Genomic DNA, 18,541 nt, shown 5'->3' with positions numbered 1-18,541 from the left:
AAAGCAGGGATATTTAGACCTTTTAAGAAGACTGTAATCTTCTGATTTTGTTTTGTTTTGCTTTGCTTTGCTTTGTTTTGTTATTCTCATGGGAAATGAATTGATTTTGTTTCAGCCTCTCCAAATTCCATAAGGAAGCTAAAAGTACAGTTTTTATTACATAATTATTATATCTCTAGAAATACTGTACCTGAGGAAATTATATATAACAGGGATCCCTATTATCTTCTGTAACTCCCCACTCCAGAGTTCTCCTTAGTTATTGATTCTAGATTTTTAATTGCAAGAAAAGATGAGATCTACTGACAGTGCCAAAAAGAGAAAGCCCAAAACAGCCCATAAAGATGCAAGTGACTTCATATTCCAGTTGTGAGAATCAATTACAGGTGATCATGTCATTCTCAAGGAAGGTATTATTCGTGTAGTTGCAATGCTATGCATGACACATAAGACTTTCACAGCTTTGTGGGGTTTTATGGCTCGTGTCCTGAATCCTGAAGATAGGTACTTGTTGTGTTACCTCCTACATTCCTCAGCCAGGCTCCAAGCCTGCATAAACACATGTGGTACTTGCTCAGAAACTTTATCATGTCACAAAATATCCACAGTACTGTCTGTACATACAAATGTACACATTGGCACATGTTAAACTGAGGTTTGCTAATTTATGCTGAATAGCTTTGCTTCTTGTTAAAGGAAGTCCTTTTCTTTTCTCCTCATCTTTGCACATTTCATGGAGAGCAGATGCTCTGGGCTTGCGTGCATGCTACTCCTTTCTAACTGGCCTGATCCCAAGCACTCTTGATTTTTATGAAACCACATCCTTCTCAGTCTCTCCATTATGAGAGTGCTCTTGTCACTTCCTCCCTGATCAGCACTGGTTAGCTGGCTGCACTTAGCTCCTGCCCCCACCTGTGGAAAGGTTGCCTCTTCATGATCTGCTCTCTCTAAGTTTTGCCCAGGGAATTGTCTCAGGAGCAGAACTGATGAGGCAGCAGTGGAAAGGGGATAGGAAACGCTGTGAGGATCCTCCCGCAGCCCTCTTTCCCAGGATAAAATAAGAGCACGGATAAAAGCAAATGATGTAATAGCCTTTTCTGCCACAGAGCAAAAGGTGTGACTAAACCCTGGGGACATAGAGGTAATGTTGAAAAGACTAATACCTTAGTGGATTTTTAAGACATCTTGATAAAAATTAGTGGCTAAAAGACAAATGTTGCAGAATGGAAATGCCAGTGATACGGGGCAATCAAAGTGTAACGAGAGCGGGTGAGGCACAAGGTGGCACTTGAATTAAGCAGGTGTGTTGGCCAAATTAATTTCTGCTATAATTGCATATAAAACACAAGCCCACCAGCTGGTGAATTTGTGGGGTATTTCAGATCACAACAGATATGAAGACAAAGAGACATATTAATGGTTATTATTGATGCCTTAGCATATATGTAAGAGATGCATTTTAGAGATTTTTATTAATATTTAATTTGTGAATTAATGAGCATGCCAAAGATATATAAGGTAAAGCATGGAATAAATGTTCATTATTTCTGTTGTAGTCGTGGTAGATATGACACCAATATACAGCTTTTACTGTAAATATTATTAGTTGGGTCTCTATTATAATTTCTAATAGTTAATAATCTGGTCACTTTAATTAACATCTTACCCATAGGCTAAATGGATTAATATACTATATAACTTTTATACACTTACATACAAGTTATATATAGACACATGTATGTATATGTGCATATATGTGTGTGGCTAGCACAGGTTTTTCCCACGAGAATTCTTCTTGTGTTTTATAAATAAAGATAAAGTTTGGATGTTGTTGGAACAGTGTCCCAGAACTCGGACAGTGCAGGCCTGGCCAATCAGGCCTGGGGGAAGGCTTCTGACTGACCAATCTGGGTGACTTTTGAGAACTCTATATATGTGATGAAATCAAATGAATGAATAAAGGTCATTCCTTCTTGCCACTGAGAACTGGTGCTTTCATTACTCTGCTAGCTGCTCAACAGCGACATATGTGTGATAGGCATATCTTTTTTTCTTTTTCTCCTAGGGAATGGACGAAATGATCATACAAATAGTTTGATAGTTTATTTTGTTCCCAGCAGTTTCAATAGAAGGAAAACAAGAAGTAGTGATGGAAAGAAAAAAAAAAAAAGGGTCTGTTTTACATTTCACTTGATTGCTGGGAAATGACAAGTGAAATTTCTGTAACTAATTAATTTTGTTACAGATGTTTCTAGTCCATACAGCCACATTCTAAGAGGGGCAATTGCCCTAGTGCCATTGACTTCCCAGTTCCCAGTCCTCAATGAGTTTAATAAAAGATTCCAATTTAATCGTGATTAGGAGAGATTCCTGCAATGATACATTCTAAGAATCAAGGAACAAATTCAAAATTTCTTAGACTTCTGCAATAATAAAGAAGAAAGCATTCGCTTCATTGTTTGGTCAGCTGGTATCCCTTGTCTTTCCTGTGGAAAGAATATGTGTGGAGCTTCTGGGGGTCAGTAAAATTATTTAAATGGGATGATGAGGGATGTAACAGAATGGATACAAGACTTATCAGTCTTTGAAGAACAAAACGTCATTTGCACTCATCTTTGTACCATATTGACAGGCAGTATAGCTCTATGTGCAATTTCCACACGTCAGTCACAAATTTTGCAGGACTTCAATGTGAGAATATTTGATCCATAAGTGACCATGACCCGTGGATTTCTAATGGTATCTGGAAATAAATGTTTTGAGCATGCTTTGTCCCTGTTTGTGTATGAATCCCACATCTAAGATTTTAGCAAAGAGTTAGCACACAAATATGTCCACATAGCAGAAGAAGACATGGCTAAACTTAAAATCCACTGGATACATGTGATTTGTGGGTAATGAGTACTTTAAAGCATGTAACATAGCATCAATTAGAATCGGTTGTATCATTTGCTTACACAATAAAGGAAGTAAGAATTATGGCTTTTTGTACTGCCATAGAACAAAACCTCAGAGCACATTATACAAGCTAATGATAACTAACTATATTAAATTAATAATTAGGCAAGACAATCTCTAACTTGTGCTTCAAGTGTCCCTAGGAAACCAGTTGTGATCTGGGATCCACTGAGACCTGGTTGCCATCAGGATCTGAACAGTTGTGCAGCAATGTGTCTGGCAGGTGAGCTGTAGTTTAAATGCAGTGATTTACCAGATACCTATCTTGGGCCCTGCTAGAAATGACCAGTGACTCCATATTAGCTTAAATGGCTCATAAAATGGGCTTGTGTTCAGGTATTGGATTGTTAATTGCTGAGGAATTCTATCCTGGCATTCATTTGACATGACAGAGTAGGATGAGCTTGTGCACAGATAGAACCCTAGCCTGGCTATAGCCTCCAACTGGTTCTTCTGAAAGAGCCAGCTCAGGGAAAGTGACAACAAGAAGAACTAACTAATCTCAGACTAATACAAATACTAAAGGTAAGCAGAAGATTGTTTCTTTAAACGTAAAATTGTATTTTGTTCATTCTGGATACTAGCAACACTGAAGATGATAACTCGTTCAGCACAAGACTTTAGTAAATTTCTTAAGGAAGGACTATTCTACTGAAAATTCATGTCTTTTTAGTCCTCTTACACTGCAATCACGCTGCTGAAGAGAGGACTATATGGGTGCTGAGGCAGTAGAGGTGATGCTTCCTCTGCTCTTGTCCCTCTCTTGATCTCTGCCCCTCAGTACGACTGCATTTCATAACAAGATGCTGTGCGTTCCCAAGAAACCATGAAAGAGAAAACGCAGTCTTGGATAAAGGCTCCACTTGGTAGCAAGCATGATGTGGCAAATCTAGTCACCGAAACGGAGGGAGAAGGAAATAGCACACGCTACACCTCCTGAAAGAGAGGCTGCCGCGTTTTCCCCCGTCCCCCTCTTTTGTTTACACCCCTGCGCACGGCCTCCGGTAAGGATCCTCCCTAAAGAGCCAGGCTGACTTGGAGAGCTGTGCGACCGCCCGGTAAAATCCCGCCCAGTGCAGGGCCGGGCCGGGGGCGGCAGCAGAAGCGCCCGTGGGGAGCGGAGGGGCGCGCAGCCTGCGCGGCCGCGGACCGGCGGCGCTCGGTGGCGCTCGGTGGCGCTCGGTGGCGCTCGGCGGCGCTCGGTGGCGGCCCGCCAGGTGGCAGCAGGACCCCACGGGCCGGGATGTGCCGTGCCGGGATGTGCCGGGCCGGGCCGCGGGGCCGCGCTGCTGCTCCGCCGCTGCCCGCGCCCGCCCCGGGCACGGCGCTCCCCCCGCGGGGCCGCGCTGCTGTCTGACCTCGGGGGGCTCCGCGGCGGGGCCGCCGGCCGAGCTGTGGGGGAACCCGGGCTCGGGAGCGCGGCGGAGGCCGATGTGCTCGTTAGTTTGGGGCAATTAGCGGGATAACCCGTGCCAGCGCAACCCGCGGTAAAGACAAAGCTGTATGCAAATCGCCCTCCCCTTCCCCATCCCCCGCTCCCGGGGTCTGACGCCCTTCCCCAGACTGTTTTTAATGATACGGTACGCGGAGTAACTTGAAATTAATTACAAGGTTCTTGACTAAAAGGCAGGGGGGAGGCGGTGTCATCCGGTGTGTTCGGCACTCGGAGCCTTGGCCACCTGCGCTGGCAGCGCTGGCCGGGCTGTGGGGCTCCCGCAGCCCCGCTCCGCTCAGCCCTGCGGCCCGAGAGCCCGGCGAAGGTACGGCCCGGGGCGGGCGAGGCGAGGGCAAGGGGATGGAGGGTTGCGGGCTGGGGAGAACCCGGGCGGGGGCGGTCTCTGCCTCTATCCAGGTGGGGAAGTGCTTTTTGGGGTGGAGTGCGTGTGTGTGTCCTCCTGTGTCTGTGAGGGGTTTGTAGGTCTTCTGTCTGGGGTTCGAATTTTCGTCTGCAGACTCTACTTTTTCTGAACGACCTACATGGTTTCTTTCCCTAGAAGCTGGCTTGTTGCTTTCTGGCATATACTTATCTAACTCCCACCCCCGAAGATAAATGTTTCAAAATGCTGAGAGGACATGACTACAAAAAGCTCTGTGCTGTGGGGAGGACAGGAGGATGTGAGGGCTAGTTAAATTCTTAAAAATACGGTAACTGACATGAATGTTAGTTTCTGTAAATATATATATTATATACTTATATAGTACAGAGTTCTGTGTAATCTAGTAACAGGAAAAATAAAAGGGGTCTTTTTGACAGGACTTTTATCTGCATCTCTCTCTCCTTCTCTCGCTCTCACACATCTTTCTGTTTGTCTCCTCTATATTCTGCTTTTATTACAAGAAGTTTGTTAATACGACATGTCAACGTTGCTGGCTTCAGACTGCAGCACTTTTTTACAAATCCAGACTGAAAAAATTTCCCCAAACCTCCACTTAATGGCACAACTGGTATGTATAAATAAAATCCTCATTTTTTAAAGTGACGTGGATGTGGTTTACTCTATAGTCTCAGTAATTTAAACAGCACCTATCTGCTGCAGATAGAGTTGCTATGCACCTCTCTACCAGTGAGTTTGAAAATTCAAACCCGGCTTTGATTTATTTCCTCTCTATCAGTGATTAATGCGCCATAATTAGCTAATCTCAAAGCCATTATTTACAACTGGGGCAGACAAAGGGAAAAACTGATGATCCAGCACTTAACTCGGTTTGAAATTAAGAAACTGAAAAAAAATGTTTAGGTCTCGTCTCGGAACCGGACAGCCACTCCGATAATAACAACAACAATAACAACGGCAACAGCTTAATCCATTAATTATACCTGATACCTTTTTTTTCGGCAGAGAATGTACTTGTACCATTTCTAAGTTTAAAAAAAAAGTAAGCATCTGCCGTGAGTCTTCTCTCTCCCCCTTTGCTGCCGTGTTGAGGACCTAAATCTGCGCTGCCCAAACAGGCGGGCGGTGGGCACGGGCGCAGAGGAGCAAGCGCACGGCTACAGCCGTAGGGAGTGCTCTCCATTCCGGCTCCCCCAGCCCCCCGAGCCGGGTGCGGGGTAACCCCGATGCGGCGGGGCTGGTGGCGGTGTGAGCAGCGGCCGGGGGACAGCGGGGCCCCCAGCAGCAGCGGCCGCCCGCCGGGACCGAGGTTGCCGTGCGCCGGCCGGGGCTGCCCGCTGATGTCCACCGATTTCCTCAACGTTTTGCGTCTAATCTTGAGATTTTTCCCTTTCTCTTCCTTTTTGACTGTGGAAATTTGGCTTTCTAATAACATCGTAATCCCCCGACCCCCGCCATCCCAGCAATATAGGCAAGCTTCGTTTCATCTGGAAATAAGAGGGAAGACAGGAAATAAAACATCTATGAGAATAGCAAGGAGGGATTGAAGAAATTCGATTAGGAAATTTAAATATTAAAAAGAAAAAGGAAAGAAATTAAATGAGAAGAAAAACAAAACCTGAGGGGCGTTGGGATAGGGGCAAAGCAAAGGCGCCTGGTGTGAGCAGGCGCTGATTGTCCAAGAGAAGAGGTGCAAATGTTCTTTGTTCCGAGATGCCTTGTCAGGGGTGCACACAAGTCATCCTTAACAGTGAAAAAAAATTAGCGCTTTAAGAAAGAATAACTGAAAAGGAAGAAAAATATGGGAAAAGAGAATACATCAAACCCTTGCCACCCTGTTTATCATTCCTAGGGTAAAAAAAACCCCAAAACCAAACCAACACAAAACAACATAATCTGTAATCTTTCCAGTTGCTACTCGCTCTCCCCCTCGCTCTCTACTCTTCTCTCCCTCCCAAACAATGAATTACAGATGATCGCCCCGTGCCCGCTGTAACGAAGCGACATGGAGCAAACCGGGAGGGACCGGGCAGGGAAGGGAAGTGAGGAGCTGCAGGGATGGACATCCAGGGCAACGCTGGACTAGCCCCCTCCGACAGGGCCAAAATCTCTTCTCGCTTTTCTTCTTCGTCTTCCTCCTCTTCTCGTCTAAGGAGGATTGATTGAGACATATGAGTAACGCCTGATGCTACTTAGCCATTGAAAAAAGAATCCGGGGTCTGAACTCCAAAGAATTTTGCATGGGATTTTGGTTCTGAGAAATGCTCCTGTTTGTCCTAAATCCAACCACAAGGGAGGGGGTTGGGTGAGGGGACATCTGTTTAATTTGAAGCAATAAATACGCCGGATCTGTGGCTGTTTGGGGGTTTCCATTTTTAAAGATGATTAATCCCACCTCCACCCCCCTTTCCAATTTGACTGTAAAGAAATGGATTAGGAATGGTATCAAGAAGGATTATTCATTTATATCAGGCAGATGGAGCTGTACAGTAGGGTTTCAAAGAAACAAAGAAAATGGTTTCTAAATGGTTGTTTGGCATGAATTATTTGGTGGATTTGCAAACAAGCAAGGCGAAGCACTGTACAGCAAGATGTAGAGGAAACCCATCTGGCACCTTTCCCATCCCTATCTGGGGCTGGAGGGCTTTTCAGACAGGTAGCGGAGGAGTCGCTGAGCAGACCTGGCCCGAAGGGAGAGGGCTGGCGAGCATGAGGCTGCTCTTCCCCGCCGCAGTCAAGAGGCTGCCCGAGCTGCCCGGGCTTGGCTGGCCTGGGGATTGCTGCACACTGCACCTGCGGGGCTGCCGCACCCCCGGCTCTGCACAGCCGGACCACTGCAGGCTCTGGGGCACCACAGCACAGGAACCCGGTGGGGTCCTTCTTACCCTCCCCGGTTCCCCACCCTCCTCTCCTCCTCCCCACCTGGCTCTTTAGGCTCAACAGCTCGCTAAGCTCAGGGCTGAGGCAGGAGGGAGGGAAAGGGCGGAGGGCAAACAATAAAGAAGCGACAAACTTTCGGAAGTGTTTTCATCACGACCCCACCCCCCCCCCCGCCGCCCCCCCTCCCCCAATTTCAGTTTCTCCCGGAATTTTTCAGTCAGCCCCGCGCTGAAATCTCCGGCCATTTCAAACTGTTACAAATGTGATTGACACGTATGTTAATAGTTTGTTTTTGTGCAAAGCGGATCTGCAAATTTCCAACACAAACACACTGTGTAGATCAGATGTTAGGTATAAAAATGGTTTATTGATTGAAATAATAGAAGCATTATTTTGATTTGTCCTGACATGCTGACTGATTTATGGATTCCTACCCCATTGATTTCTTCTTGTCCGGGCAGAGGGAAATGATCAAATCTCATGAAAAAGCCCTGTTGTGCTAATTAAGAACCTGAGGTGCATATTCTTTTCTTTTTTCTTTTCTTTTCTTTTTTCTTTTTTTCTTTTCTTTTCTTTTCTTTTCTTTTCTTTTCTTTTCTTTTCTTTTCTTTTCTTTTCTTTTCTTTTCTTTTCTTTCTTTTTCTTTTTCTTTTTCTTTTTCTTTTTCTTTTTCTTTTTCTTTTTCTTTTTCTTTTTCTTTTTCTTTTTTTCTTTTCTTTTCCTTTTTATTTTCTTTTTCTTTTCTTTTTTCTTTTTTTTTTCTTTTTCTTTTTCTTTCTCTCTCTCTCTTTCTTTTTCTCTCTCTCTCTCTCTTTCTTTCTCTCTTTCTTTCTTGTCTCTCTCTTCTCTTTCCTTTCTATCTCTCTCTTTCTCCTTTTCTCTGCTGGAATTTACCAGATTTATTCTCTGCTCCATGGACTTGGTACGTGTATGTATATATTTTTTATCTTTTATACATCTGTTTTCACTTTGCACTTTCAATGAGCTGTAGCAGACAATAGTGAGAGAAACATCTGAAAATGCAAGGAGACAGAGTTGCATATGTGTTTCATTTCTGCGGGTTAGTCAGAGAAAACAACAAAAGGACAGCTGGAGGGGGGGTGTGTGGAATAAAACACACAGTTACAAAGGGGATTGTGACCCTGTAAGAGGGAAAGGCGAGTACAACGAAAAAGGACTGCAAAAAGTAAGGAAGAACTGTAGAAGTGAAGCAGGAAAAAGTGTCAAGGAACACTGATCCAGAGCAAGAATAAGAAGTTAAAAGCCCATTCAGCTGGATGTTCCCTAACCTTTTTCAAAAGAAGAGTTAGAGGAAAGGCATGTCGATCTGGATAAACAAACTGCGAAGATGCACCTGCTGAAAATGTGTATCTGATCTATCTACACAAATGTGTATATGTTTATCCACCTATGCATTTATATAGGGAGATCTAGAGCATCCCAACAATAATTGCAGTCCTACATCGAAGAGGTAAGTCTCACAATTCTCTCTTTCATGAGCGTGGAATCAAATCCTCTGAGTAGCCAGCAATAGTGACCTCCCAGTCAGTATTAGTTTGGTTGGACTTTCTGTGTATCTGCTTGGTTTTGTAACTTTTTTTTTTTTTTTTGGTTGTGTAGGAAACAGGGTTCAGTGTGAGACAACCATATTGGGAGGGAGGGCAATCCCATTGTCTGTTCGCCAGAAGATCTCGTTTTGCCCTGGAAAAGACGATCAAACAGAGCCGGGGTCCACTCAGGAAAGTAAAAGCGATGGCGGGGGTGGGGAGAGGAGGGGTGGTGGGGGGAGGGAATAAGAGTGGGTGCATGTGGATTTAATACCAGTGAAAGTATTACAGGGAGATCAGATTTAGCGAGCGAGCGAGAGGGAGCTTTTGAACATCTGTCTAATGCAGCTAATAGAAGTGACATTAGTGATATTGGAGAGAGAGACACCACCGCCGATCGGGCTGGGATTACGGGAGTCTACCCAATCCGATTAGCCGCTGCCCCTCTCCTGCCAGCGGCAGAGCCCGAGCCCGGGCGGCTCCGCGCCCCTCCGCGCCCCTCCGCGCCGCTGCGAGCCCTGCACAGCCCCTGCCCCCGGCGCTGCTCTCCCTCTTCCCGCCGCCCCCGGCAGCCGCGGTTCAGTCCCTTCGCAAAAAGACTCCTGAGGGGCAGAGCCGCAGCCCGGCGGTGCCGATCAAGCCGCTCGGGTTTAATATTCATCGATACACCGCGATGAAATTCCACCCCGCTCCCGAGGAAACCTTTATTCTCCGGCTAATTGTAATTTACAATTACGCTTTACACCTCATCACGTAGGAGGTTAGGAAACAAGATTCTTCCATATAATTATTGTCCTCCTTAATCCTATTCCTCCGCATATCACCTCGCACCGCAAAGTGCTATTGTTCCCTCCTACCCATTGTACCAGTCATTTAAACTAGTATATAAAAAAAAAAAAATCCCAGTCTGCATAATTTTAGACTTCACATCCACGCCTCTGAGCCTGAACCAAAACACATCAATGGGTTATAACTCCGGCAGAAGGGGCGGCTGGCTGCCCCGGGCAGGGTCACGCAGCGCCGAGGTGCCCTCGCCCGGCGGGCGGGCAGCTACCGGCACCGCCGTGCCAGGGTGCCCTCTGCTTTTGGGTGGGTTAACAACTATTTTCCCTCTAGTCTGCTTATCCAGTCGACCAATTTAAAAGCTTTTCTTGTTTTAATGGCAGGCAAATCACACATAAACATACACTTACGAGCTCCTTGCACCTAAGTAAATATCTCCTGCCCACACGCACCATATTCCTTACAGTCCTTGCTTAGCTGTGACTGTAGCCTTTAAAGCAAAGTACATCTCTCTGGTTCTCCAGTGAAGGGAAAATGCTTGCAGTTTGTACCTCCAGGCATTACAACATGCCTCAGCCCAGCTGAAAACAACACTGCAGCTGGAGCTCAGCCGGCCGCACAGGAGTGTCACTGCCGGCAGCTCTGCCAGGGACGCTGCCAGGGGCTGCCGTGGGGCTCTCGAGTACTATCAGGTTCAGCCTTGTGCCTGACTCTTCACAAGCTGTTTTACCACCCGGTAGGAGCTACCCGAAGCATGACTCAAAGGCTGACTAGCATCCAGCTCATGAATTACAGAAAATTGATGCCCTGCTTAAAATTCACAGCAGTGAATTTGTAACGTTCACATTTCTACGTGACAGTCATCTTGCAGGGAGATAACATCTAACAGCTCCTGAGTTTCCCCCTTGTAACACTGTGGGAATAACATGGCAAAGGCCAAAAAGTCTCTCTGGCGTTCATTCACACACAGTGCACACACCATAGTATTGTGCAGCAGTTTCATGGCTTGTAGCACATCAGTATAATATCCATCCCTGAGAAACTACAGTGGTGGGTTGTTGTTTTTGTGGTTTTTCTTGGTTTTTTTGTTTGTTTGTTTGTTTGATTGGTTGGGAGTTCCTTGAATGTACATTAAAACCTTTCTTCTTATAAACCTTTCTTGCCAAGGTGAGCAAATTTTATTAATCTTTCATGTCTACATATCAGGCACCAAAGCTGTTATAAATTTTAAAAATCCCAAATTTTTATAGTAACAATCAAGTCTGCATCAGCCTCTTAATTAGGTATAGTTGAGGCAAGGAACTGAAGTTAGAACTAGGAGATATCGCTGTTGAAGATGGTATATAATGAATAAAGTCTTGGTTTGTCACCCATTCCTCTCTGAACCTTTGTCATCTAAACAGGAAAGCAAGCAGTTTGTGAAAAACGTGCCCTATTCCTAACAATCCTTATTTTCCACAATCTTCAGCAATTATTTTCAGAAGAAAAGTTCATAAACTTCAATCTGGGAATACAAATAGTCTTAGAAGAACAAATTCTATCCTACCCTCAGGCCCTATGTTAATTTTGTTCTTGTATATCTCTTGATTGCATAGTTGTTTCTTTTAAGCAATACACTCTTGAGTTATTATTTTCATCCGTTCTAACCCTCTGATGTTCTTAATAAAGCAAATAGCTTGCATAATCCTGGATATTCTTTGTTCTGAAATAGAGGGTTTTATGCTAGGTGGATGCTGGATATATTCAAAGGCTGGCCAGTAGGAGACAGCGGCAGTTTGGGGATCATAAGCCTCTCTCTACTGTGTGCACGTGCAGGTCAAAACACTAGAAAATTTCAGCACAAATTTGTGCTTCTGTAGTGAGGAAGATGATAAATATCTTTGGTCCTGTTTTCTAGATCCCCAAACTTCATATGATATATGTTTATAGATTAACATGAGGTGCCCTAAATCGATTTCCTCCATTTTAGTGTTTCTTAGTTTTTCATTGGAGTTTTTTAACCATATATATTTCTAAATTTTAACACATACCTAAAGTGAAATATTGAAATCAAATTAATTTTATAACAGATTCAGTTTATTTAAAGAGAATGGTAAAAACATATATATCTGCTATTTAATACAATATCGGATTTTGCCCTGCAGTGGGCAGCAAGCATTTTTTTCCTAGTACTTTCCATTATTTTTAGTAGGTCTTATTTATATACTGCAGTCTTTGAAAAATACATCTAATACAATCCTTATGAGCATGCAGTGGATTCCAAAATGCACCCACTCTGATGTGGAATAATACCCATTTTAAAGCTCTTTTGTGTCATCAGTGAAGTACTCAAATTCCTCCTTACATCCCTGACACTTCAGAATGGCACATGCCTTGTACTGGGAATTCTGGAGCTGAGAAAATGAATATGATATTGAATATCAAAATATCAAGAGCAGAAACCACTACTCTATAAGGGTAATTTTAAGTTACCAACACAGAATAACTAGGTGCAATTGTCTGCAGATGGGACCAAGTCAGGCTGCAGGATCCTCTACTTAGATGAATTTTCTCATAATGAAAGAGGTGTTTTTGCTCCCATTAGCTGAAGACCAGTGCCCTACAGTACACAAATTCCAGAGTAGTTTGGAAGTCAAGTGGAGTGGCTTTTAGAAAATAATTAATTGGTAGAGTGTGATTGGGATATTATTGCAGCTGTTCCTGCTGATTCTGTCAGAGGCAAAATCCTGGTGGGCCATACACCATTCAAACTTGGAACCAGAAAGGTGGTGCCTGCTTGCTGTTTCTTTCATAAGCAGGAAACCATACCTCCTGTTTCAGTTTGTTTTGCTTGTGACTCTGATGCTAAGAACACCACTGCACCTGAGCTTTAAGTGCAGTAGTATTAGCTAGAACTTCACAGTTTAGATAAAATATCCAATGTAAAGCTTTGGAAAAAAGAGAATTGTAAGAGAAAAGACAGAGAGAAAAAGTATGTGTTACAGGAAAAAGGGGTATCATGAAAAATACAGATCAGGAAGAAGTCAGGGAAACTTGACATAACATATTTTTCTTTTACCAAGCAATATTTTCCTGTAGTTCTTTGGAAGAGGTAATTCTTTGTCACACCATCCCCTCCTGTCCCTTAAATATTTATGGATTCCCCAGGCCATCATGGCCAACTATGCCGAAGAAGAAAGGGACTGGGAGACCTAAGGAAGTCTCAACGAACAGAAGGAAGAGTACAGATTCAAGAAAAGTGAGGTGGTCCACATTCTTACCTCTGCAGAATCATCTTTCTGTCTCACCTGGGTATCAATGCAATGCACACCACATATGTCTTTTGAACTGCTTCTCAGCAAATATTGATTAAACAGCCAGCTGTGCCAACATATCATATTAGTAACTTCACTAGTGCCAGGATGGAAGAGTGAAGGACCAAGACAGAGGGTATTATTGACATCTACATCTGATTGCCTATAAACCAACCAGGTAAACCTCAACAGTGCTGTCTTTATACTCCACATGGTGTAACGTGTTGGTAATCATGACTGGAGTGTGTCAGAAATGGACTGACCAGCTGATGGGATGCATTCGTAATGCGTACTTTTTTGTACCCTTTTTTGAAATATGATTTGAAGACTTGGGAAGCATACAAAGCAGATGGCACTGGTAGTGTTTAGCATTGCTGTGGGCAAGGCCTTCTCAGGTAACTGATGCACCCTTACTCATATTTCTTTGCCAGAGCAAACACCTAACTTGCAAAGTAAATGAGTAAAGTTTCTTCTTGTTTACACTGGGGTGAATTGAATGTACCTCAGTGAAAACCCATGGAGTTCTACTAGTGCAAGCCTGTTGTGTAAGTGATATGAGAATCAAGCCCTATTTCACCAGTCATTGCAAAGGGATAGTTTATGATTTGGGCTGTCCAACTGCTGCCACAATGCTTGAGCATGGGATCAGTGATGCTTAGGAATTAGTGCATCTTGTGCCTCACACAGAGCTGAGAAGAGGGCTGCAGTGGGGTTTGTATTCCTGTTGACACCAGGGAGTGAGTGGGTATTTGTTAAACAATCTGGCATAGTGCAAGTGGAGGACAGCTCTAAGCCTAGAGCTGTTGTCTGGGATGCTAGGCAGTGTTTCTGTTTCTGCAACGCTTGTCAGGCAGGCCATATGAAACACTATGAACACTAAGAAGATTTTTATTATTTACCAAGTGAAAAGGTACATCAATGCTTTGTGATGGTCAGACTAGCTGAAAACGTGATCGTTCCTGTCTTGTCTGAACTCCTTTTACCTGCTTACTCATACTTGTCACAAGGGACAACTTTTCAGTTCTGTTTCCTGGTTTCACTGCTTGGATATGTTCTTTTGAATCGTTGCAGGAGATTGTATCTTCATCAACTAGAAGGACAAATAAAAAAAGGAGTGAGAGCCTTGCTTTGTCAAGCAATGAAACTCTTAATTTTGCAGTGCAATTCTGGAAATAGGTCTGGTTTTGTGTGCTTTGGTCTAAATGCAATTTTAATTTCACCGTGTGTCTAGGTGGGGAAAGGATGACTAGGGGATGTGACATCATACTTAGCAGTAGGACAAAGCAATTCATTTGGAATATCGTGAGCTGTGGTGAAAGGAAGAACTCGTTTCTAAATAAATTTTGTTTTAGGTATTCCAGAGTTTTGGCAGGAGAATGAGGGGCACCCAAGTGAGATCATTGCAAGTTTCCCATGCCTCCCCCTGTTTGGAATTCACTCAGAAAATAGAAACCAAGTCTGGATTGTGGCAGTACTGGATATAAGTAGCTACTTGGCCACCCATTGCAAAAAATCATGTCCTACACTTTCTGTTGATTTTATTCCCACAAATTTCAACCCACACAATTGGAGAGAATTATCTGTTTCTAACAAAAGCCCAAGCATTTGGCAAAACAAAAAGTTCAATTTAATCAGGTATATTTTTAATCTCACTACCTTTTTGTTCTCTAAAATTGCTCTCTGTTCAGCACTAGTGCTATTATTTGACTATAGAAATAACCGGTCTTTGTTTGTTATTTCCTGCATATGTTTGTATCTTGAATGCTTGTGTCTCAGATGTATTCAGGGGTTGACTTTGCCTGTTGTGCTTTCAGAATTCAGGAGATTAGCATTAAGCTTTGGCAACGATTTATGTTGTTCCCAAAGATCTTTGCACAAATGTGGAATTTAAAAAACCTAACCTGATGATAATGACATTTGTGGGTTAATTTCATCTATGCCATAAATGACAGAGCTAGGTGCATGCAGTGTTGATCAGAGACAGGATGATGAGGCATATATGCTTGTAACAGGGTAACTTGTCTAAGGCTGGCCTTGAATCTGTAAAAAGAGAGTAACTGGAGCTGCTGTGTGCAAATGTGGTGCTTGAGTGTGTGCATACCAGGAAAAGTAAAGCTTTATCTCACACTGGCTGTAGGAAAAAGCCTTAATCTGGATTTATATGTATTTCATTCCCAGTGACGTAAAAGAGTCTTAGGGCCAATCTGTACTGCACAAGGGAGTCAGCTGCAGAGATATGTGTGCTGAGAGCCAGAGTGCTCAGAAACCGAGTCAGCCCCGTGGCAGGAGCAGTGGCAACCATGCAGGGCGAGCCCCTTGGCTCCAAGTACTTCAGAGCTTGGCTGCTTGCTGGAGCCACCCACAGTGTGAGGAAGGGTTCCAGTGTCACCCACACACCAGTCCTTCTGCCGTCTTCCTTCACACAGTCATCACTTCCTTTTGCCATCAGCACTCCGTGGTTTTAACCCCTTGGCCAGTTTTTTACATCCAAGTTCTAATCATAGCCTTTGGGTGCTCCTTTGCTTTCTTCTCTTGCTGGATTGTTGTAGCCCTCCTAACCCATCTGTTCTACAAACCTAACCTATCACCTACTATCTACCCCAGATCCCTGATTTTTCCAGGGCTTCCCTGCTCCTTCCTGTGCAGTCCTGGTGTGTAGCATGCACAAGGCAGTTCCTTTTTTGTGACTCCAGCCTTGACTTACAAAGCACAGGTGAGACATGTTCAGTGCTGTCTCCTGATACAGAACCTTCAGGTCGGCTGAGACAATGAAATACTTATTTGTTTAATTAAAAACAACTTCTCTATTCATTGTAGAACTTCCACATTGCTGCCCTAGCAGTGATTAAGACAGACACCAAGTGAACCTTTGAACTGTGGGCAAACTGCAGAATGTGTTAAGGTCAACAGATGTGTTAAAACTCTTTCCTTCTGGTGAAATGAAATGTACAATCAAATGTCTAGTAATGAAATAGCTGGAGACAATAGAAGTCACAGCTGGAGGCATACAGACATGAGCAAAGACTGTGTGAGGAAGACTGAGTGAGCCTGTAATAGGATGCAAACTGAAGCTGCTGCTGCTGCTTTGAAAAGTTCTTGCCCCTCCATTCTTCCAGCCTTTTATTCCTACCCTTGCACCTCTCCTTTGCTCTGTGCTCACCTGTGTGTTCATGTAAGGCAATGGCAACTGGAACAGGAAATAGCATGGCTAAAAATCACCTAGTGAAAAAATACCCTAAATCTATGACAGTAATTCAGTTGCACAAAGTCAGTGAATAGCCAGAACTGTGGAGATATATCTAGCAAGATCCCTGTCCCTAGTCTAAAATCCAAGGGAATAAGTAGTCATTTGACATTCCATATGCAGGAGGGAAAGTGAGAGAGGAATATGACTCTGGGTAGAGGCAAGGGAAGGAGATTTTCAGATGCAGGGTTGACTAAGAAAACAGAGTTGAGGAAGCAAAACAGCTTTATGCCTCTGAGCTGTGTAATGCACTGACACCTCACACTGGTGTATGAACTTGATTGCAGCAGTTAAATGTTTGTTTTGTAGAATACATTTCCTCAGCCACCACAAACTATTTTATAAAAACTTGATATTCTATAGCTGCTCGTGTCCTAGCATTCAAGCTAGGCTACACATTTTTAAAGCACACAATCTTTCAACATGTGTGTTCCCGCAGAGGGTTAGCCTTAAAGCTAGTATCAGAGTTGAGACCTTTATGTGACCCCTATGACATCTGCCTTTGTATGACTTGAAAAGTGGTCTGAGATCCAGAATAGAAATTCCTCCAAAATCTGCTTCCCTCTGCATACAGTGCTTAATATGAGATTTATTCTGTTTCAGTATAAATTTAAATATCAATTTCTTAATGCTAATACACAAAAATACACTGAAAGGAAATACACATGCTTTGACAAATACCAGCTATATATAAGTATATCAGGACACTTTTCTTAATCTTTCCAAAAGCAATAAAATCCTAGTATGCCTTATAGATCATGGAATGAGGTAAAGCAAGTGTTGTTATGAAATCATGACAGTGATGCTGTTTTCTAAGGAACTGTTGTCAAGATAACTCGCTATTCTTATTTTTAATCATGTCCTTCTCTGTGTTGTTTTCCATGAGATTTCTGGAAGACATTTTTCCCCTTAATAAAATTAATTCATATTCATTTACCATAATGAAATTGAAAGTAACTTTCAATATAGGCTTTTAGCTTCTGATAACAATTTCTTATGTAATTTTTAAAGATGCTATTTTAAGTCTCTCTTTTATTTGCTCAAGGCAGAGTGTAATGGGCTTTGGTTAGCTATCTATAGCAACTCTTGTCTTTTTTATTTTAGCTGTTGCAATTTAATTAATTTATAATATTTAGGCTGTTAACAGCAAAGTCCATTTGATAAAATGAATTTTATGTCTTATTTATGGGGAAGACACTTAAGGATTTCAGTAACTCTTAAAAACATTTACATTTTTTTTCTTCTGAATTTTTGTTTTACACTTTATTTTATAGGTCTTCCTTTGTATTTGATGTAGGTTTTGAACTTCAGATTTATGTCTCAACACCTTGCAACAAATTTTGTAAATATTCTGTGGGGGCTTGGTCCTGAAACATAAACACTTCTTCTTATTGAGGCAGTGAGGAAAAACAGACCCCATCATTTATTATGTGATATCCAGGAGGCTAAGGAGATTTTGATCTCTTTTTTTTTTTTCTCAGGAACATCTTCTTCAGTAAGAATAATGAAATGTCATCATGCTAAGGTGAATCATAATAAATGTTATGTCTTGGTTGACACTGAAAAATAAATCAAAGAAAGTTGTGAGAAATATTAGTGACTTTCTTTTCCACAGAGATTTGGACCAGCTCTATAAATTAAACAGTATGCGATGACAGCTTTGAGGCGGTAAGTAAACCATTCAGTAGATAATCTCCATAGTAACAAAAAAAAAGTTTAACCATCTCAAACCAAAATAGCACATCTGGACCTGGCTGCGTCATATGGCAAGAGGGAACATTTTATTGTTGTCAAAAGTCACAGCACACAAGAAAACTGCACCGTTTAATCCTTGCTAGTAGAAATCAATGAAGTACAAGCAATGTGTTTGGGAGGATTCTCATCCTATAAGTCATTATCTGCTTGCTCACCTTTATGCTGTGTAAGGATCCTGTTTTGATCCATCTGCTGTTTGCAAGTTAGGAGTAAACTCAGGCTCTCTCTTAGTGAGTATGGAGTCAC

The sequence above is a fragment of the Lichenostomus cassidix genome, chromosome Z (assembly GCF_008360975.1).
Source record: "Lichenostomus cassidix isolate B80296 chromosome Z, HeHo_3.0, whole genome shotgun sequence".
Lineage (NCBI taxonomy): Eukaryota > Metazoa > Chordata > Aves > Passeriformes > Meliphagidae > Lichenostomus > Lichenostomus cassidix.
Note: the sequence above shows the minus strand (reverse complement) of the source record.